The 23,090-nt window shown below is 40.7% G+C and overlaps 1 protein-coding gene across 2 annotated transcripts in view; it reads right to left on the bottom strand.

Annotated features, from left to right (window-relative positions):
- The window catches only part of RASSF8 (Ras association domain family member 8), a 142,400-nt gene extending 119,565 nt beyond the window's left edge, over nucleotides 1-22,835 (bottom strand). Inside the window, exon 1 of one of the 2 annotated variants that reach the window (XM_024196331.3) lies at nucleotides 22,633-22,835. The gene's annotated coding sequence lies outside the window, so the exon portion shown is untranslated. Of the gene's footprint in view, nucleotides 1-21,687; nucleotides 21,756-22,632 lie in introns of those variants that run through there. The other variant, XM_024196332.3, reaches the window with a different exon arrangement.
- Between the last annotated feature and the right edge of the window lie 255 nt (nucleotides 22,836-23,090).

Raw genomic sequence — 23,090 nt, 5'->3', positions numbered from 1 at the left:
TCTGTCCGCCATTAGGGATTTTTTTCCGGAGAACCCCCTGTAACATTTCGCGAACCCCCAGGGGTTCACGAACCCCAGTTTGGGAACCACTGGCTTAGTGTAACACAGCACTGCATTTGGTTGCCCATGGTATTACCTGGGATGCAGACACATGCTTTAAATTTGTATTGCTGTGCAAGGGAAATATAGATCTTGATGTTATTGGGCTCAATGTAGGGATAACGCAGTGAAATTCTATGTTCTATTCTGTGTTTCGCAGCAGATCAGACTAAGTGATCCTAATGGTCAGTTTGGGTCTCAAAATCTAGCACTCGTATGTAAAATAACTACTATTACAAGACATTTGCCTGTGAATCCAAGGCTGTCTCTTCCCAGAGTTTACATTTTATTTATTTCTACCTTTCATTTCAATGACAACTTGAATAGGTAACTCAGAAGGAGAGAGAGAAAGAAAAACTTAGTGTTGCAAGTTGAAGAGAACCTTTAGGTACCAATGTACCTCAAAACAATTGTGTGTCAACAAGCATTCCCCCAATTTATTATTTTAATTATTTTTAAAACCCTGGACTACATGAGCAAGTCTAGACAAGCAAGGGATTTTGACTAATCCTTTCTCCTCCCCCACACCAAACCCCTAAAGATAAACTTTATGCAAGCAGGTTAGTGTTACAGGGCATAGGCTACGAGAACAGTGAAAATGTGAAGGGCTCTGATCAACTAAATTTGCATTTACATATAGCACTGAATTTTACTTTAATATTAAATAAAAAACAAACCCAGCAGCTTTTTTTCTGACCACAGAAGTCTGTTCTAGCTACCCTGTTTTTAGTGGATTAGACTTAGTTACCCAGCCTTAATACCCTTGTTTTTGAATTAACCATCTGTTCTGTAGCATTTAGACAGATGGACCCAGAACAAGTAGAATGCCAACATAGATTTGTTTTACACCTGAGAGATACATGACAGATATGTTTTCAAAAGGGCAAAGGCACCATCTTTCTAGAACATGTAACCTTCCCAGCAAGGAAGTAAGCTACAGTCTTGATTTTCTAGTCTCTCTGGTCTGATTTTATCTAATTAGCACAAAGAGTCCTGAAGAGAATGGTAAGCATATTTATTATATCTTTTAAACTAATTAGCATGCTGAGAGACTAGCCATTAAAAATAAATCTACAAAGCATAAGAAGCTGGATATGTCTGAAGGTTTTTTTTAAATAAGATCCCAACAGTTGTAGGTCTGACATAGATATCTTAACCTAGCTCATTTTAAGAAGATTGCCAAAAACAATGCAAGCTGTCCAACTGATGTACAGCAATTGTCACAAAGAGTATGTAAAATTCTTAAGTGAAAATGTACGTTGAAAAAGAAATAGGGTTCCACAGGCAACATGATACATATATTTTGAAGCATCTAATGTAACGTGAAAAGACCTGGGCTTCTCTTTACACATCTGTGAATGGGAAAGAACAGCAAGGATGCTCAGTTGTTTAAAGCTAAATTAAAAAAAAAAAGTTAGTTAAATGCCACTTATAAACCCTAACAAAAACTATTAATGGATATTTTTAATCAAGTAGTCTATTTCAGAGAAGTGTGCCATTATATTAATGGATACATTTGTCTTGCAGCTGTCTCTTCAACAAGAGTGCTTGTTTGGAAATGAAAGACTAAATCATAAACGGCTGAAGATGGCCTAAAAGTAACTCATAGGTACATGAAGCTAGATCACCAGAGTTCAGAGATCCTCTAGTGCCTCTTCCCTACTTAAGAGTTATATGTAGGAGCCCGCTCCCTCTGCACTGATTTCCTACACATTGCCTTTGCTTCACTGAGTGCCCGTGCTTGGAACAGTAATTTGGGGCCTCCAAATGCTGGTGTCGCATCAACTAGTCTACTTCCCCCGGGCCCCAGTAACAAGTGCCCTCCACCTGACTCTCTCCAATTTCCAGAACTTTACTGCAAACATTTATCAGCCACCTCCCATTCCTTCAGCTGTGGACCCTGACAGTATTTCAAGACATCATTAGGTACCCCCACACCAGTCAATTTTGCTCAAAGAAGGAAGTACAGGGTCTATATCACCTTACAAAGGTAAAGCCACAGAACCTATAGCACTTACTCTGCCTTTCCAAATCATCCGTTTTATTACCTTCTCTGGAAGGACATATGCACAAGTGCCTCAAAAATCAAGTGAAATGATAGGCAAATTTAAGCTAATGGCATGTTTTTTCAGCACCACATACATGAAAAAAATCTGTTTGCACTGCATTGCAATCTGGCTTGTTATGGCATCTTTTGATTGCACGTCATTTTTCCATTACATTGTATTCTTAGGGTGGCACTTCCGAAGCACTCAACACTGGGATAACTTCACTCCTAGTGAACTCAAAAGGAGTTTTACCATAGACTTCAGAGTTAGACCAACGCTGAGTGCTTTTGAAAATCCCTCCCTTAAGTTTCCACAGCTAGTCTCTTTTCTTGGATTTTAGATTAACTTTTAGTGAAATAAACCAGCCAGTTTGACTGCCTATACTAGAAGGTAATTTAAACAGCCGCCTCAAGCGTTGGCCATTTACAGGATCTGCAAGAGATTAGAACGCTGGAAAGCAGCTGCTCTTTGTGACCCCACCAGTAGCTAGAAGCACCAGTTACCTGTCATTTCGAGAAGGAAAGTGGAAGCATGCACCTCAGTATTATCAATGCCAATAATTATGAATATCAGTAGAGGGTGCCAGAGTATTTCATCTGCCCAATGCCTTTTTCCCCCTGGAGATTAACATTTTAGGTTCTATAAAATACACTTATCTGATGCCGTCTAACCCAGAAATGCAGAGCCAAGAGTTTCAGCATTGGGTACATAAAGACAGGTGTCTCCCACTGAGGTCTGTGTAACCTGCTGGATGCTCAGCACTTTTGAAGATCAGACTACTTATTTAGGTGCCTGTAGTGGCTTCATTGGGGGCCTGGCAGGCTACGGCTAAACAGTTGTCTTGGGGTGGCCTTGCCAGACAGTCAGAGGGCCTGGTGAGTTATAGGATGTCATCCCCCAGTCCTCCCCACATCCTCTCAGTTGGATGGAGGAGGAGGGAAGGGTAGGAAGAACCAAGCCCTCCCTCTCCATCAGGCCCCAGCCCAGGTGCCCAAGGGGAAAGAGGTGGGGAGAGTCTCAGACCCGTCTTAGCAGATGCATCAGACTGGCTTCCCCTAGTCCACTTCCTACCTCCCCTGTTCTCTTCATATTGGAGCACAGTCCCAGCCCTCTGCTTCCCTCTCAGCGGAAGGTTGCTCACCGTGTCCAAACAGTTCAGATAATCAGCTGGGGCTTTCCAGCAAACTTTCACTGTCTAGTCATTCCCCTTTGTCAGGAGAACTGGTTGGGGGGGGGGGGAAGGGGTCAAGCCCTGGCCAGGTCTTACCCACAATCCAGACACCTTCCTTGTAGATCGCTCTGACTGCAGGAAGGCAGTCAGGATGCCTCTTCTGGGACTTTCCCCTTTGCTCCCCCACCCCCATTTCACTGTCAGAGTTACCTTTTTAGCAGGTCCTCCATGTGGAGAATTCTCTGCAGCTGCTATGGGGCAGGGCCTTCTTAGCCCAATATTGCTCTACCACTCCCTTAGCACGGGGTCTGTATACCTTACCAGAGTGGCTAACTATAGCTTTGGAGCCTAACCTGGGCCAAGATTTTTAAAAGTAGGAGCCCCAAGTCTTAATTCCACAATTCCATAATTTTCTGCTAACTTACATTTTCTATAGACAATGGGGGGGGGGGGAATGCAAAAATGAATCTCTTTTAGTTTGGTTTGCTTGCTCTAGTATCACTTTTCTCTAGCATAATTCTCAAATCACTAAATGTGTGCATATATAAAGGATGAAGAGGGTAAATTTCCATCTGAAAGATTAACCAATCCACAAAGGTCACATTAAAATTACTCTCTCTCAAAGTTATATGTCATTACTTTTATTAACAAATTCTATCCCAGCACAGTTTCATTAGAAAATTAATTTCACAACTGAGTTCTAATAACAGAACTAATCACATGGCATCAATCAGATATTCCCATAATTTTGTTTAAAATATCTGTTCTACTACTACTTTGTAGTCAGTGGCTGTGAAAGGCCAAAGTTTGTTGTCTAAGGAGTGGGGCATGTCCATAACTGCAAAAGATATCGTGGGTAAAAGACAGACTTGGCTGTCACATGAAATTGTGAAACAGTCTGTAACCTGCACAATGAATAATAGAGTGGGTGGTGCTTTTTACAAAGGAACTAGTGTCTGAATAAGCAGACCTGAAATTCTGGATCCATTATTAGCAATTGCCTTCTTGTCTGCAGCCTTGGTCAAACATGCAGCACACCTGCTTACGAGATTGGTCTTGTTGCTTCTGTTCTATGGAAGTGTCCATATTTGACGCTTTATTATGGCATTAATTAGTTGTATTTATGCATGAAGTACTGGGGTTTAAACTGCTCCTCCTTGTTCTTCTTTTGATTAAAATATATAATGCCAATATAGGCAGCCAATATTAGATACAGTGTAATTAATACGTGTATTAAGTAAAGCAAGGACAAGCAGGAAAAAAAAAAGTCCACCTAAATAATTTATAGGGAATTTCAATACGTGATAATTTATAGCAAGCTCTCCTAAATACACAATCTTTTGTCTGATGCTGCACAGAAGCAAAATATCACCCACTATGAAGAATTTCAGTTCTTGGAATATTTGAGAATTATCTAAAAAAAATAGGAGGTGGAGGAAGGGTTCCTCCTGCATGAAACTTTTAACAAACATACTACGGTGCACATGGGAGGGGCTGAGCTGACAGCCTTAGAAGCCCTCCGGATATCAACATAGAAGGAACACCATAGGCAATGGAAGTGTTGGTTGTGTACTGAGGGGAAGCTTATATACCTCAACCTTAACTTGGAAAGACCATTTTTAAGAGTGAGCGTAATTTACCCTAAATATCTATTAAATTCTTGGCCCCCTTTATGAAACTGCCAATAAGGGGATCCAATTACAGCCAATTGTGATGATAGCAGTTTTGTGATGTGCACACTTCTCTTCTAGGAAGTGGACCTGAAACGTTTAAGAATTCAAAACACAGGACACCAAATATACATTTCAGACATCATGAACTTGGGCCAGATCTGAGCCAGTAACCTAAAGATAGAAGCTTACATACGCTGCTACCATGCAGTTCCTATAATTTACTTTTTGCGGGGTAGTGTTAATAATTATTAATTAGTGGAGAGGCAAAATATAATACAGTTCAATGTTTTGTATATTTTCCAACATTCTGAAGTGTCAACACAATAAACCAGGCACCAATGCATTTTTTTAAGTTTTGCATTGCATATTCTTTGTTAATGAAAATGCATTTAGTGTATTTATTAAGTCAAAGCAAATGCCTAATCCTAAGTGAAAACACCTCTTCATAAATAACTTATCAAGGGGTCAATGGCAGGTCTGTCAGAACAAAGGCAGAGCACAATTCTGGATTGAAAGGAAAGCATCAGCTGACCTATCATGAATGATAAACCAAACATCGGTGCTTTCACTTCAACAAATCAACCAACTCAGATTTCATTCCATACAAATCACATGGGTGCCTAAACCTACATTACAATGTGTTATCAGCCTGCTTATAAACTCCCCCCACTTTCACCAGTTTACAGGCGATTCCAGCTACAATGTACAAGCACAAACAAAATTAGTACAGTTAAAGTAGCGCACACATATGTAGCGCCTGATGTAACAAAAAGGATGAGGTTCATTAGTTTGCACTGCCCACTGGTCTACAGAAGATCCATATAGACACAGATATTCGAATAGCTGTTTACTCCCCCCCACCCTTTCTGTTATATAGATGTGTACAGATTCTTCAGTACTTTAAAACCTCAACTTTTATTTGTTATGTTAGAGTGTCTTACAGAAAGTGTGTACGTTTGTTCATAAATCATATGCCAACAAAACACTGCTAGTTATTGGAGTTATATATAACCCAACACCTAAAGCTATTTTTTGACCATGTACCTGCTAATGCTGTGCAAGCAGCTTATTTAATATAAAGCTCTTTTTTATTTTTAAATGGAAAAACGAGACTTAGTTAACTTAGAATTAAGGCTGCTCAACTATTCCCCCCACCACACACAATACCAAAACTTAACCAAGGAATTGTAAGGTAAGACGACATTTACACCCTATACCAGAGGGGGGCAAACTACAGCCCGTGGGCCACATCCGGCCCACAGGACCCTTCCCTCTGGCCCCCGAGCTCCTGCCAGGGAACGGGGTCAGGACATGCTTGCGGAGGAGTCAGCCCAACTCCCCAGCAGCGCAGTGAGCGGGGCAGAGGCTAGCCCCTGGCCCCTCCCCTTCTGCTCCCCTCTCTCCCTGCCTCAGTTCCCCAGCGCCTGGGCAGTGTGGCTACAGCTCCGGCTGGGCGGCACGGCTATAGCACCACCAGACCTGGTGCTTCAGGGTGGCGCAGTCAGGGAGAGTTCCGGGGGGGGAGAGAGGGGCGAGGAGCAGGGGTGGTTGCAGGGTGACAGTCAAGGGGCCTGGGCCCTGCTGCCGGGGACAGGGGCAGAGCAAGCCAGGGCCCCCCTCCACCCCCAGCATGCTTAGCCTCGTCCCCAGCAGCCAAGCCCAGACAGGGAGCGAGCCCTGCCTGACTGCCAGGGAGAGCAGCCAAACCAAACACACAGGGAAAGGACTGAGCCCCCCCTTTCCCCCACCCCACAGGTAACGTGGTGCAGGGAGAGCAGGGAGGGTTGGGTAGGGGTCCCGGGGGGGTGGTCAGGGGGCAGAGAGTAGGGGTATTTGGATAGGATGTGGGAGTCCTGCGGGGCAGTCAGGGGAGGAGAGCGGGGGGTTGGATGGGGTGGAGGTTCTGGGGGGCTGGATAGGGGGCAGAGACCAGGCCATGCCTCGCTGTTTGGGGAGGCATAGCCTCCCCTAGCCTTCCCTACTCGGCCCTCCATACAAATTTCTGTATCCGATGTGGCCCTAAGGCCAAAAAGTTTGCCAACCCTGCCCTATACAATGCCAATCTCCAGGCATTAGTCTTACTGTCGAGCCATTCACACTGTAATACAGTCACTTTGAATTCAATGTTATCACCTCCAATGCACAGAGGAAGTGCAAGTCACACTGGACAGGGCAGAGCTGGGAAGGGTACTGGAGTGGGGGGCAGCAAACCCCAAGGCTTCTGCAGGTGAACCAGGAGAGGAGACCCTGACCTGTACATCTTAGGAGTTGTGCGATAGGGAAGTTCTTCTGCAGCTCTTAGGAAGGCTGTAGGAAAACTCCCCTTCTGTGGGCTTCCCAAGGTCCAGGAGACAGACTCTGGGTATAAGAGCTTGTTTACACGTTAGCCCGTGAAGGAGTGACAGTCCATTTGAAGAAGAATGCACTGTTTCCCTTGGGTATCTTTTGCCTGAAATATACAACATACAGTCAATTCTCTCTGTTGAAATAATTACTACAAAGTCAATTATGCCACCAAATCCCCTATAAAATGTTTTCCTACAGGCTAGAGAAAAAACGTTATTGGACAAATATCTGGGGAGTCATGATTAACAGAGCTCTTAGAAATAAAAATTTGCACATCAATAAAACTCAAAAATAGCCCAAGCCTTGGATGTGGGATAACAGAACTTTTCATGCCAATTGCAGGTTATCTAAGGCTTCAGACCTCAAAACTTTTGATGCAAACATATGTGTCACGCAACCCATTACTCAAATGCATTTTTCAAGTACTACATTAAATTTACTTGCCATCAAATCCATGTGTCGCAAACTGGATTTTTCTGCTAAAACCATGAACATAGAAATAATGCTGACATGTGGACCCTGAACGTGCTTAACCTTGATTTCAATAGGACTACTCACATGAATAAAGTTAAACATCGAAGTAAGGTTAGAAGGACTGGGTCATAATCTGTAATCTTTAGGTTACAGAATGAACCATGTAATTGAAGGGAATCAAACAATTCACACTTCTCAGAGTGATAGCCTAAAACAATCGGTAGTCTTTGGAAAATACTGCATCTGTTAAATTCTTTTTACACCTCCATGGTTGTGGAGAAACTTTGAAAGTCAGTCTGTCAGATGATAAGCACCATATAAGAACCTATACAGAATAGAATAAGAAGCATAATTCTTAAGTGAAAATTTACATTCTGGAACATCCCTTAGATGACAAATATTTGATGAAAATATTAAGGAACCATTTTTACAATATAGGTAGAAATAGCTATGACTGACAGCATTAATAAATAAAACAAACAATATAAAAAGTAGCCTACATGTTACATTGTAATACAACCTAGCACCAAGTCAGTTTTCAAATCCCAAATCAGGAATTTAATTTTAAAAAAGAAACACCACTACAATTCTTAAAAGGGGACATTGTAATGTGTTTATAGTGCAATCTAGCAAACAGATCCATTGACAATTCTCAGGAAATCAAGGACTCAGTCTCACAGTCAGCTCTGTGTGGGCAGACTTCTATGCCCGCATGGAATTTATTGCAGGAGTAGCATTTTAGTTTGCATTCAAAGAGTAAGGGTTGTACAAGATTAGGCAGAGTATACTGTATTATTCATATATAAAGAGGTTTAATCCCTGCTTTAAAAAGACTCAATCTAACGTCAATTAAGATTAATGGAAAGACTTCAGATGACTTTATTGGGTGTTCGATTGAGTCTTAAGTGCAAACGTTAAGTTAACGACAGTGCCTCAATAATTAGTCAAAGTCCGATTTTCTTTATTAAAAACTGGTTTACAGAAGTCAGTCTAACATGGGAATACTCATCCTCCCCTTTTAAAAAGAAGGTCTATGGATAGTAGCTTTTCATGATAAAAAGAGGATTCTTATACTCTGCAAGATTATTCTCAAATTCAGTTTGGTCTAGTAATACACACAATACATGAGTCAAATACAATACAAAATAACACTGAGGGTTTGGTTACTAGTTCTTAATGCACTCCATCTCACAGGAAAAAACAATGCAGAAGTTTCAGCACAGGGAGTTGGTGCCTAGCTACTACAATGATTGGCAAATACAGTGGTGCTACTTACACACACAGCAACAGCTAGGATCAACAAGGTGCGCTAACAATGCAGTAATATAAAGTACAACCTCCTTAATTTGCACTAATGGTATGGACACTGACTGCAAATTAGCACATCTGTGCTAATTCAAATGTGCTATGTCACTGAACAACCAAATCACAAGACTTTGACAGTTGTAGTTTATTTACTGTCAAATATTTTGTAAACAATAACAATCTTAGTAATTTGTGAACTCATACCAGCACTCTACTATTAAATATTGGTTAGAGTCAGAAAGAGACCACCATGTATATGTGCAAAAGTACACATTAGCCATGTTTATGTTTGCAAAGTTCTACTTTATTACAGAGACCACTTGCTAGAATTTATGTTGCTGATATGATCTCTCATTTGGCATGAATGTGCATTTGTCAATAATTGGTCCTGTAGACTAACAGTTAACCAAAAGTCAAAACCAATAAATGTGTATACATAAAACTGTGGCTCAGTGCTCAAATACTGCAGCGATGAGCACTACAGAACACAACAAGAGAGATGAAAGAGAAGTGGTAGTTACACAACTGGAATCAACTAACAATCAGGAAATCAAGGTTTTAACATTCATTTAGGATCTGTGAAAAGTGTTCCAATTTCTTTTTTTGGCGGGGGTGGCGGGGGGGAGGAAGAGGAAGAGACTGAAATTTGGCAGCTATCTTTTGCCACTATCATTAAGCCGCTTTGCAAGTACAAGCCATACATCTCCTGTTTTATCACCTGTTTCAATATTGTTCTTTGGTTTTGTTTACCTGGGCAGGGATCTCACACAGTGCTCTGGCACACAGCCTGTTTTATTGTACTTTCCATAGCCCATGAAAGTACTTGACTTATTTCTCCTCAAAGTTCTGCCAATTTGGAAGATAGTTACTGTTATGAATACAGAGCACATCCCCTCCTTGCTCTAAATGACAGTGTTATTTTATTTCCACCCCTTATCCAAGTACAAGATGCCTTGAAGTTTGTGTCATTCAATGAAAGCAGATGCATTAAATTAACAGTTGAAAAGTATTTAACAGATTCACATTTCCTCCTGCTTCCCAGCACTACTTTTGCTGATGACTATGGTCAGGTCAGGTGATGATTTACATGATTTCTCTACAATGCTAATTATCATTTATATTGTGGCAGTGCATGGAGCACCAGTCATGGACCAGGACCCCACTGTACAGACAGAATGAAAAGACTCTCCCTATCCCACAGTTTAAACATTAGGTGTTTGCATCTAATAACACTTAGCATGCAACAGTAAACAGCAAAGACCATTTAAGTCTACAGTCAGTAAACACTGGGTCAACTGTACACTTTATACCAGAGGATGAGGAAAGAAAAGAAGGCCTTGCGGTTAAGTCATTGCACTAGGACTCAAGAGATGAGGTTTCAGATCCCTGTTCTGTCTCACACACTCCTTGTGGCCTTGGCAAGTCCCATGGGACTACGCCGCAAAAAAAAAAAAAAAAAAAAAAGGAGACCACACGGTGAGTCTCAAAGCTCAAGTCAACTGAATTAGGCTTGCAGGGCTCACACTATAGGTTATAAATAGCAGTGTAGACATTTGGGCTTGGGCTTTGAAACCCATCAAGAGGGGTGGTCTCAAAGCCCAGGCTCCAGCCCAAGCTGGAACGTCTACAATGCTATTTTTAGCCCCGCAGCCAGAGCTTGAGTTACATGCAGTATTCTGATTTATTTAAGAAACAAGATCCAAATTAAAGATAGGGGAAAAAGGGGAGACAACCCATCAGCTGTCAAGTTGTGACATCATTATCCACCCCCTTCACCTTAAAGCTGGAGTAACCTCCTGGCGTAACAGATGGGAACACAGAGGGTGAGATATCCTGGCCATCACAGAATAAACCTCCCTTCTTGTTATACTTCTCTTTGCATTCACACTGCAGGTAAAGAGAGGTTTCTGCTGCATGGTTTCATGCGAACATGAGCAAGAGAAAGAAATTTACTTTCTTAAAAATAGTACATAATTGTATGCTATTTCACTCAGACTGGTTATGCTGGCAAATAATGGAGAGGTTCACTTGAAATCATGTCATCCAAAGCAAAATACAAGTTGTTCAAGACATCTGAAATACTTGTACAATCTCTCAGATAACAATTGGTCAGAAGGTACTCTGTTCTCTAATGACATTGACTGTTACAGACACATTCAGTGGTGAAAATCTAAAGAGCATATCAATAGAGTTGAAAGCATTTCCTGAATGCATATATTTAAATATTCATACCAACATCTCACACACAAAATCTAGTTATCCACTTTTGCCCCACTCACACATTAAAATAAATATTTTATGATATTACAGAAGTGGAGACAAGCAATTGGACTAGAGGAACAATTCAGACAAACAGGCTGAAAGCATGCAGTGTTGTTATAGCCATGTTGGTCCCATTAGAGAGACAATGTGGGTGATGTAATATCTTTTATTGGACCAATTTATGTTGGTGAGAGAGACTAGCTATCGAGCTTACACAGAGCTGAAGACCTCTGTTTAAGCATGAAAATTTGTCTCTCACCACCAGAAGCTGATCCAATAAAAAATATCACCTCATGCACCTTGTCTCTCTGACAGGCTGAAAGAGCAGTTCTCAAGCAATTCAGAAGCCATGTGTTTGAGACGGATGATCCTGCAAACACTTGCACATGTGTTGAACCTTAAGCATGTGATCAGTTCGATTAAAGTCTATGATGATTTGGGGCAATCATAAATCTTACTCACGAACAAAGGTTTGTAATTCAGTGAAAGGACAAAACTTTTCATTGTTATTCAGACATAGCAAAGACGTTTTTTCGATCTTTCATGAAAAATGTCAGTTGCTGGAAAAAATGTAGTTAGCGTCTTTAGATTCAAGATGTAGGTCCAAGATTTTAAGTCATGTTTACCTGATAAAGCTGTTGTCCCAAGAATCATGAGTGTGCAAACCAATGGAAACTGTCCATACAAACTGTCTCATGTTGAAGCGGACTGAGGTACAAAAGCATCACAGGCCTGGTAGACAGATCTGGGAGCAGGTACATAGCTCAGTAACATGGGGATTATTAAATGGAGAATATTTGTTACTTCTCCATAAATCAAGTCTGATGCTCAGTTTTTCAGCATGAATAAAGTATATTTCATTTTCCATGCCCCTCTCCTGAGACTACCAATATAAGAATCAATATGAAACAATTGTGGCAAGTTTTGTAATCTATAAACTTGAATGAGACCAACTCATTTGACATTGATTGCAGGACAGCAATCAAATGGTAACAAGTTTAGGTCATTATATTGACCTAGGTAGCATCTGAACTAGTGACCTAGAGGTGAACAACTTAAGACTGGGAATGGAAGAAGCTATTATGAACCATATAGTCACACAATGTCACTTTTTTGGTATAATTAAGGTCCGTATCAATCTTTTATTGTAGTTTAGGACTCACATGTATTCCAAGTCATGGGGACAAATAAGAGCTGATGAAACTGATTCTTAATTTTTCCATTGTTCACAGCTGTAAATAAAACACACAGGAAAGTGCTTAGCTAAAATATTCAGTTTTCTAAGAGTAGTTTTCAGGATTATTTTCCAAGGAGAATGCTTGATTTTTTTGTGAGAGTTGAGCTTCAGTAATTAATATCAGTAAGTGGGAAGAATTCCTTAGAGAGTTCTTAAACCAAAGTGGACATTTATTCTTAGAGTAGTTCACGTTTTATCTGAGGAGAAGGAGATGTTGGCATTTGAATTTTTATGTTAGTTTATTTTTATTTATTTTTTTATTCCTGGCACTTAGTGGTTCTTTCCCCCACATTCCCCTTCTATTTATGCAACAATGATTTTGATATGAATAATCTGTCAACTTTTTGCCAGATACCATGCAGGGCCGGCTCCAGGCACCAGCTTCTCAAGCAGGTGCTTGGGGCGGCCGTTCCGGACGGGGCGGCAGTTCCAGGTATTCGGCGGCAATTCGGCGGACGGTCCCTCACTCCGCCTGGGAGTGAAGGACCTCCCGCTGAATTGCCGCCGCAGATCGCGATCGCGGCTTTTTTTTTTTTTTTTTGGTTTTGGCTGCTTGGGGCGGCCAAAACCCTGGAGCCGGCCCTGATACCATGAGTCTCTCGTTTGCTATTTTATTTTTCCCTATACTGAAATCTACCTCATCCAATCCATTTTCTTCTGCATTTGTCACCCTATGATATGTATTTTTCATCTGTTTTTATTAGCATGTCCTACAACTGAGGTTGCAAAATAGCTTCAATTAAAATGCTCTTCACTCTGATATGGGGTTAATTCTCAAGATCTAGGGTTAATTTGGGGGAGGTGAAAGTGGAAATTTATGCTGTTTCTTACCCATCATTATTGATCAATATTATTGTGTGGCATGTAAAGTAATATATATGGAAAATATTTACACACCATAGTAATTTTTGTATTAAATTAAAATTAATTCAAGGCAAAGAGGTACAATACCATGTATGGATTTGTAAAACAGAGCGAGTTAACACTTACAAGAAGTCATTTGAAAAATAAACAAAGGTGGAAAATGAAAGGAAAACCGCAGAAAAATGAAAAACGTAATTTTATCAAGTACACAAAAAGGTCAGCGAAGGACCTAAGAGAAAAAATTGCTAAAATGTTCTTTGCTTTAGTTTTTTCAAAGGAGGATGAAAAGACCTGCTACAAAAAACAAGTCTCCTCAGAGGAAGAAGAGAGAACATATACTGGAGGAAGTGAGGACCACGACAAAAGAGGCGCTCAAGAGATTATCCATATATATTATGTATATCTCCTAGTAAAAGAAATGGCAAAAAGTTCAGGATACATCAGAGCAGAAAAGGATTGACTGTGCTGCTGAATGCACTGAGCACACCAACAGTGCACTAATTAAAAGTGTTAACAGAACAATAGCAGGTGCAATGTGGAATCAGCAGTGAAGGGGTTAAGAAGATTCAGCATACATTATAAAAGGCAGACTATACAGTAAATAAGTAATCGGATAACAGAGACCTGGAAGATATGTGGGAGAGGAGATTTACAATGGATAAAGAAAGTGTGGTATAATGAATGGGGCACTCATATGGGAGACTTGAATTCCATTTCTGACTCTGCTACAACCTGCTGTGTGACCTTGGGCCTCTAGGTGCTACTGTAATACAAACAGTAATAGTAACAACTGAAGATGCTCAGATATTGAGGTCAGCAGTTTGACAGGGAGAATATGATTACTAACCTGAAAGAGATCAGATAAGCACACAAAACCTCTTGCCCATTTACATCTACAAGACTGAGCTGGAAATCTCTCATAGGATACCATACACGTCCTCCCATCTGAAAATACTACAGTGAATGTTGTTCTTGTGGTATTTTAGAACTTCTAGTCCCAGCCAAAAAAATCAGATGTGAAAAAAATGCCACTTGGATATTTCCAAATATAAAAGGGTTTATTTTATTTCAGTTCCAGAGGTATAAAAATGGATCTCTTCCTTACGCTGCTTGGCCTATCCCTAGTAGAGTGTGATGAGAATTGGTATTTGGAATCAAAAGTTCTTCACCTTCCTATAAGATCAAGGACCACTGGAATCCTGTGGTACTACAGTCCAAGTTCTGTGGCAAGACTCCTGAGGTTGTGTCACACTGACCGACTTCACAAAACTATTTTACCATACACTAGTCTTTGAAACTATGGTCTAATCCAGGGGTTCTCAAACTTCATTGCACTGCAACCCCCTTCTGACAACAAAAAATTACTTCATGACCCCGGGAGGAGGGACCAAAGCCTGAGCCCAGCCAAGCCCCACTGCCCCAGGTGGGAGGGCCAAAGCCCGCGCCCCCCCCCCCCACTCTGGGCAGGGGGGCCAAAGCTGAAACTCAAGGGCTTCAGCCCCAGGCAGGGGGTCTGCAACCTGAGCCCTAATGCCCAGGGCTGATGCCCTCAGGCTTTGGCTTCGGCCCTGGGCACTGGGGCTTGGGCTTTAGCCCCGAACCCCAGCAAGTCTAAGCCAGTCCTGGCAACCCCATTCAAAGGGGGTCGTAACTCACTTTGGGGTCCCAACCCACAGTTTGAGAACCGCTGCTCTAATCAATTTCAGCATGCAGTTTTTGCTTGCTATCTTATGCAGAGAGAGCAAGCAAATGAAAAACAGCTTGCTAAGCTTTCAGGGCTACCAAGTGCATCAGAACATGGCATTACAATAAGGGTGCAAATATTGACCTATTTTATAATTTGCCCCGAAGTTCTTTTTTTGGAGAAGCAAAGAACAACTAGGTTTAATGTATTTTGTCACTTACAGTCTAAAGCCAAAATGAAAGTTAATTTTGTGTAGCAGAGTTAAACAGCTTGCTGCTATCTTATTAGTTATTGGACTGAAAGAAGATGCCAGAAATAATTTTTAAAAACACAGTAATTTCCAGTCAGACTATTCTGTAGACTCTTGCTAATTCATCCTTGGTTTGCCTACTGTTCTGGAGTTTGAACAACGTTTCTAGCAAAGGGTTTCACCACAAAATCAGATAGCCTCTCTCCAATCCAACAGTGAGGTGGGAGCATTGCACAACACTCAGCTGCTGTTCTCCATTAGTTTCTTTGCTCATCAGTACTGTTTGAAACACATGGCCTGCACAGGGTGTCCAATCTACATCACAGAAGTGCTTTACTTAGTAAAGGCCTGATCTGACTCCCAATGAAATCAGTGAAAAGTCTTCCACTGACTTCAGCAGGAGTTGGAGTAGGTCCAAAGAAAGCAGATATGACACACACAGGGAGCAGCACTGATGAGTAAGGTGTTTAAAAAAAAAAAGTCACTTTCTGACTGGCAAGTACAAAGACACTTTTCCCGCCATATGTTTCTATTTGAATGTTAACACTAGTACCTAAAGTAATTAATTCATATTGCTCGCTATAGATATTAGCGTTAAGTTTGTATGGCTAGCAATATTAACTAATAGCACATTTAAACAACTCCTATCTCGATTGCTAGCTACTTTAAAAAAAAAAAAAAAAAAAAATTAACTCTGGCCTTTTTCCACCTTTCACCCCCAGGAATATTGTGATGTGTACACACTGGATAACTTTCCAGTTTTTTGCCTTTTCATTATTTCTTCTGCCTGGATTCTGAGTCCAAAGGAACCAAGGTGATGGTTTGCTTGTATCGTCTGCTTAAGCCTAGAGTGATGAATCACACTGCTTCTCACTCCAAAACCTCCTTTGTGTGCTGTACGAGGATACGTAACTGGGTATGATTTGGGAGTGTGAAGCTTTTCTAGAGTTTTTCCATTTTTGTTGTCTGCTAGCTAAGGTAAATTGTTAACTCTAATTATTTAATGCTGCTGGCTGGCATGGTTAAATTTTCTGTACATAAGTATTAATGCTGCTGGGTAGTTATTGTAAGCCTAATTATTGTGAGGTGTTTTTGTATGAGTGTTATTTTTTAATGTTCAATCTTAACAAAACACCACCATCGAAATGTCCAGAAAAATCTACTCATTATTTGTAAAAATGGATTAATACCTACCTCTTATGTAGTGCTTTTCATCAGTAGATCTCAAAGCAGTTTACAAAGTATCGGTATCATTATCCACATTTTACATATGGGGAAACTGAAGTACAAGAATGTGAAGCGACTTGCTCTCAGTCACGCAGTAATCCAATGGCAGCACTGGGAATAGAACGTAAGTGTCCTATGTCCCAATCCAGTGCTCTATTCTATAAACCACACTACTTTTTTTTTTTTTTTTTTTTTTAAAGTGTGTGTACACTTTTTGCAAGTGGAAGTTTCCCCTGCCCCTCAACTCCCACAGCTTTATGGAACAGCTGAATTTAATTATAAAGCCACAATTTAAAAGGGGAAGAAAAAAAAGGTGTCTGGGAAGATTCTAAATCCCTTTTAAAAACAGAAGTCTGAAACACTGTTAAGTGATTTAAACGTCTAGTGACCAGAATATATTATTCTCTAATTTCCTTTCAATTCAGTTGAAGTAATGCAGTACTTTAAACTTCCAAATGTGAAAGAAAGCACTGAATCGGCCCCAGCTACTTCAGAACTGGATGATCCAGAGTCATAATAGAGGTAACAACACGTTAAGTATTGTTGCAATGAAAGGGCTAATAATACACAAGGTTATCTGTGGTACAACTATCAGAACAATACACTTGCCCTATTAAATTAATTCAGACTACCAATTTGAACCTAGGGGCAAAGGCAAAGAAAATTCAGGGAGAAAAGAACGGTATCTGTACATCTACATTCACTCAACAGAGCAACAGGAAAATAAATATATAATTAAAATTCTGAAGCAAATGTTAAATCCCACTATCTTAAAATACTAGAGAGAGAACTTCACTACAGCAGCCACCTGAAAGAAGGAACCACCCACTGAATGGATAAAAGTCACATGAAAATTCTAAATCAGGAAGTCAACAAATATAAAGGCAAAGGCCAATAACATTCAGAGTTACCTGCATGGTATGGAGTTTATTTTGGAATTTCATCTTCATATAAAAAGTATCATAAAAGTTTTGGGAACCTAAGTACCTTCTTTACTGAGTCTGTTCTCCCATCAATGTGCACACAATTCCCACTAGCACTAAGAGCAGGAGACTGGACCCTCTACAGACAAATAAGTAATGTGAATAGGTTACTACATCAAGGTTGCTGACCCCAAATGTTCAAAAATGATGAAGTGTAGTTGTAGCCCTGTTGATCCCAGGACATTCTAACCAACAGAAGTTGATCTGATAAAAGATATTAGCTCACTTAATCAGCTGACTCCAGGAACGGGGAATTTAAGTGAAACACCAAATAAAAATCACAAAACTCAAGATAAAATCTTCGGGTTAGCAGCACTGCAATATACAGACAGACAAATTGATAGAGAAAATATAGTTGATAAATATGTAGCTTATACAATTCAACAGAGAAAAATAAACACAAAGAGGAAACATATCTTCCATGCTCAAACTGGAGGACGATAAAAGAATTAACTGGGATTATTAAGGTTTAAAGGACTTTTTGTTTCACAAGGTCTTTGGCAGAATGTGTTGGTTTTATGAGGATTTTCATTAATATTGTTTGATTTTTAAATCCATATGATTTTTTTGTAAGCATTTGGGATACTTGGCCAATAATATTATATAAATACAATTCTAGTATTAGCAAAATATATGCATAATCAATCATTTAAATTATGAAAGGAGAGGGCATCCCTACATGGCCTGTTTTTTTTCTTCTTCTCTTCTCATTCTAATAATGCCATGTAAAGTAAAGAACAAATTATTAACATAAATAAAATAGAGCACAATACCACCAGGAATTAGGTAAAGTCAATATTATATCAAAAGGCATCCTTGACAAAGAGCCTCATCCTTCCTTACTGAAAAGGGATTTTGAAGATCTTAACACTGATAAAATAGGGAATGTTTAAATGCTAGCTTCCCTCTAGGTGGTCCTCCAAAGTACGTTCCATTTCCAGATGTAATTGCTTGTCAGCTCTAACTGGATGCCTGAACAGTCTCTGATAGTTCTGTAAAGTACTTAAACAGCTGGATGGTACAGACCACTGAAACTAAACTCTTTTTTCTCTTGCCATGTCTCTCTTTCACTGCCTTCCTTTGAAGTCTATGCCACTGAGGAATCAACAACAGCTGAATAACATGTGTTATCATACAACATTGAATGCAACAACAATACTGCACAGCAAGACATTTTGTTCAATAATCCTGGACTGTAGGAAGAATTGAGATTTATTTTGTTGGGGATAATCCCTTTTTCAAACACAATATTAGAGTAAACAAGACAAGCTAAATTAAATTTATTGATTACAGTAATGCATTATGCATATGAAATGCAACAATCCATTTTTCCCTTAAAATGTACAGAAGTGTTTCCTACTGAACCACTGCTTAAATCCTCACAGGCAAATTCCAAACAAAGTCTTCACTTATTTGTGGCAACATAAAACTGAAAATTTTCAATGATATGAATGAAAGCACTACAGACTGATGGAGCTGTAATTACTGTGGGAGATTCACTGAATACTCACTTCAGGGGCTGTAGATAATCCCATTTTCCTGTCCCATCTAGAACAAATTCTGTGCTCTCATCTCAACATCTAAAAGCCAAGAGTATCACAGGGCTATCACACAACTTGACACAGGCCTGTAGAAAGAACCATATATTCTGCCAATGCACAAAAGATTTAGGCAAACTCCTCTTAATGTCAAAAAGGAGACAATAATGTCAATTTCCTTTCACCAACTGGAAATAGTTCCGAGTTAGTTATGGGCAAAATTTTCAGTTGTGGATACTCAAAGTTAGACCTCTGAATGAAAATCAGGCCACTAATTTCGGTGCCTCAGTTTGAATACTTTGGTCTAACTGTCCAGGTAGAATTTGGGGTTCTGACAGCATGAGATGTAGTCATCCCTACAGCTAAAGATGACAGTGATTCAAGTCTAAAGGTGTTCCATACATACAATATTGTGGTCGGATTCTGCAAAATCTTACTCCTGTAACTAGTTCTCCAAACACTACATCATCAGAATCTATATTATGACTGATCCTAAACCTTGAATAAAAGCAAACATTTGAGATTACAGCCTATCTTCAGTGCACCCTTAAGGCTCAGAAACCAGAAGGCAATACAAAGAACCCCAAATGTATTAATTTTTTTTAAATCTCATGATTTTCAAGCCAATCTCGTGATTTTTGGGACATGACTCAATAAGATCAGAAATTGTATGCATCAGAGTTGATGGCCACAGTCCAGTTCCTAGCGGACATTTCTCCACACTGCAATTTGGACTAATAAGTCTCCTTTCTGCAGTGTCTGCAAAGAAGCTAAGAAATAAGAATGGAACTATTCCTTCGGTTCAGGTTTGAGATACACAGATGGGGTATTATGAGTAAGTATGCACTGATATGTCAAAGCCATGCCTGCTCTGTGGATAAAAAGAACTTCTGTCTCCAAGTGTCTCAAGCCAACACTAAATTCCCATCAGCTCATATACTGTATATTACTTTCAAATCATAAAGTAAACTGTGTGCATCAGGAATTTTTCTACTTTGCAGCTTTATAAAAAACAATATAGTGCATGAACACACATGGAATATTCTAACAAATATGGTTCCTCAACTAGTATTCTAAGGCACTGTCATTTTTAAACAAATACTGTATACTAACAAATTTGCATGCAGTCGCTTTCAACAAGTGATCTTAAGAGTAATTTACAGACATGAATGGAAAGCTCAGCACCATCTCAGGTACAGATGGGTACTGTCTATGTAAAGCAGGCAGAAGTAGAAACAGAATCCATGCTCTTTCAGATTTCTGGAGACACCACCAATGAATGGAGTCCAATATATAGTTTAAAAAGATTCACAAACTTGTTGCCAACAGCATTTACTATGTTCCCAATCTGTCTTCTGTGAACCCATTCAGAGTTGTCCCTTTTTGTCTCCTGCATGCTCTGTACAGCCAAAGAACCATCTTTTTATTAGCTGACTAGTTTAAATAAGCAGGGTCAGCTTCAATGGGTTTTTATTTTCTTTTGGGGGAGTGAGGGGAGAAGGGAGGAAGTGGATTTACAGGTTCTTATATAGCTGTAGAAACTGCATTACACAAATTATTTTGTTATTCAGTTGTATGTCTTTCAGAACAACTCTGCGAATGAGACAATCATTTCTGTTCCCCAAGGAGAGAACCATTGTGCTGTCTTTCATTGAAAGGATTGCTTTTTTATGGCTTAGTAATTTTTTAAATGTCAAGTCTTACCTATTTTATAATAAAATTTTAAAACTAAAGAAAATTTATTTGCTGAAAATATTGACCGACTCCCTTACCCCTTTCCCCACAAAAAATGAGGCAACAAATCAATCCGTAATAACATTTTCTGAAAATATATACAGTGGGTTAATGCAACATAACCAAGATTAAAACTGACTGGTTCAATTCTAGGTAAAGTAGTCAGCATTTTATTCATGAATTATACACATTTTTTCTAAAATAATATAATCAGACCATCAGGTTAGTGTTCTCTATGTTAGTCATAACACAACAAACTAAAAAAAATCTTTAACCAGGTATCTTCATAGAAATCAATAGATAATTGGTTTATTTTCTCTCTACAGTTCAAGGCATATTTAATTTTAACTAGAGGTGCTGCCTACGGATGGTGCAGAATATAGTAAAGCACAAGCCAGACTTCATAACCCACAGTACAGCACACTTTGTCATGGATGTAATTAGCGTCTGGTGATTTTTGTTATTATGTCAAGCTTTGATATCTTTGCAAGGGTCCAAATGCAAGACAGGTGTTATTCTACAGAGCATGCCAAACATGTACCTTCGATCTCCTTCATATTTACAACACTGATCAAATCCAAGGGTAATATTGACCTGCAATTTAATGTGTGGCTCTGTTGGTCACATCAAAATGACATTGGATTGAGAAGCAAAAGGAGTTAGCACACAGAAGTATATGACTCAAAAACTTAAGAAAAAATGTATTCCATATCAAGAAATCACCAATAGCCACAGACCTTTACAACAGTCTTCACTACTGCATAAACCAAGGACCAAAATCTGCCTCCTTACCTCTTAAAGTTCCAAGCCTTGTTATTGTAAATGATTCACTCAAGCTTTCCTCACACTGTTCCTAAAATCTGATCCACTCCCTGCTGGCAAAACAGATTTACTTATAATCTTTTTTCCCCCTCTACTAGCAGAGAGAGGGGGCAGGGGAGAGGAATAAGAAAGATTAATCATCAAACAAATCGTCACTGCCTGGACAGGAAAAACAAAACAAAACAGTCCACGTTGCGAAAAAGAAATCTTCCTAATTTCCATTCAAGGAAAGACAGAAAGAAAGAAAGACAGAGAGACAGAACCAGAGATTCCTCTGCTCAGCAAAAGTGGCCTCTAACCTCTCTTCTCAAGGACACAGAAAAATACCTCTTACTTTTTAAGACTTGTATGCGGCTGCTATAGGAGACAGAAGATACAAGGGGGACGGGGGAGGGGACAAAACTGCAAGGAGGCAGGAAAAGGTGAAATAGAAGGGGAGAGGAAACTTACAAGGAAGGAAGAGAAACGGGTAGGGGAAACCAGGGAGAGAGGAAAATGCAAACGGAAGCAGAAACGAATAAGGGCTGAAGGTAGAACTGCAAAGAGGAGGGGAAAGTTGGGGATGGCAAGACGGAAAAAGGGAGATGGAAAATGCAAAAAAGAAAAAAAGAGAGGAAAGCCGGGGGGGGGGGAAGAGTCCGAAAGAAAGGGAGAGCGAGGAAAAACTGCCAAAAAAGAAGAGGAAATACGAAGGGAGCTGAAAAAACTCAGAAGAGGAAGGAGAGCGGAAAGGGGGGAGAAATGCAACAGAAAGCGAGAGGAGGCAGGAAAACACGGAGAGGAAAACTGCCAAATAAAAGGGGAGCGAGAGGGCTCCTGGCAGGGGAGGAAGAGAGCCGAGTGAAGAGAGAGACCGGGAGCGGCTGCAGGAGCGGGGGGCTCTCCCGGAAAAAACACTCCGAAGTTTGCACTTACAGCTCGGCCATGGCAAAGCCCCGCGGCGGCGGCGGCTACTATGAGCGCGGGCCGGGGGATCCTGCAGGCGGGCGCGTCCTCTGGGCTCCGGCAAGTCGGCACTTCCCCGCACCGGCTCCTCCGGACAGGCAGCAACCCCAAGTGCGGGCAGCCCGCTCCTCCTCAGCGGCCAAATAGCCCGGGAAGGGGGCGGGGGATCCCGACCGCCTCGCTGCCGAGCGCAGCCGGCAGGGGGCTGGAGCGGGAGCGAGGGGGGCAGTTCAGGCGCTGCTGCGGGAGGGCGGGCTGCAGAGTGTGGGGCTGCTGCCCCCTCCTCTGTCCCCGCGTTGCTGGGGCCCGGGCACCCAGCTCCTCCCCCTGCCCCTCTGTGTGTGTGCGCGCGCGGGCGGGGGGCTCACTCCGAGCCGCTGCCTCGCACCGCAGCCCCGTCTGCTCCGCGCTCTGGTTCCCGTGGCCGC

The sequence above is a fragment of the Terrapene carolina genome, unplaced genomic scaffold, assembly GCF_002925995.2.
Source record: "Terrapene carolina triunguis isolate 2854851 unplaced genomic scaffold, T_m_triunguis-2.0 Scaffold112, whole genome shotgun sequence".
Classification (NCBI taxonomy): Eukaryota; Metazoa; Chordata; order Testudines; family Emydidae; genus Terrapene; species Terrapene triunguis.
The sequence above is the reverse complement of the archived record's forward strand: the minus strand, read 5'-3'. Positions and strand labels throughout refer to the sequence as shown.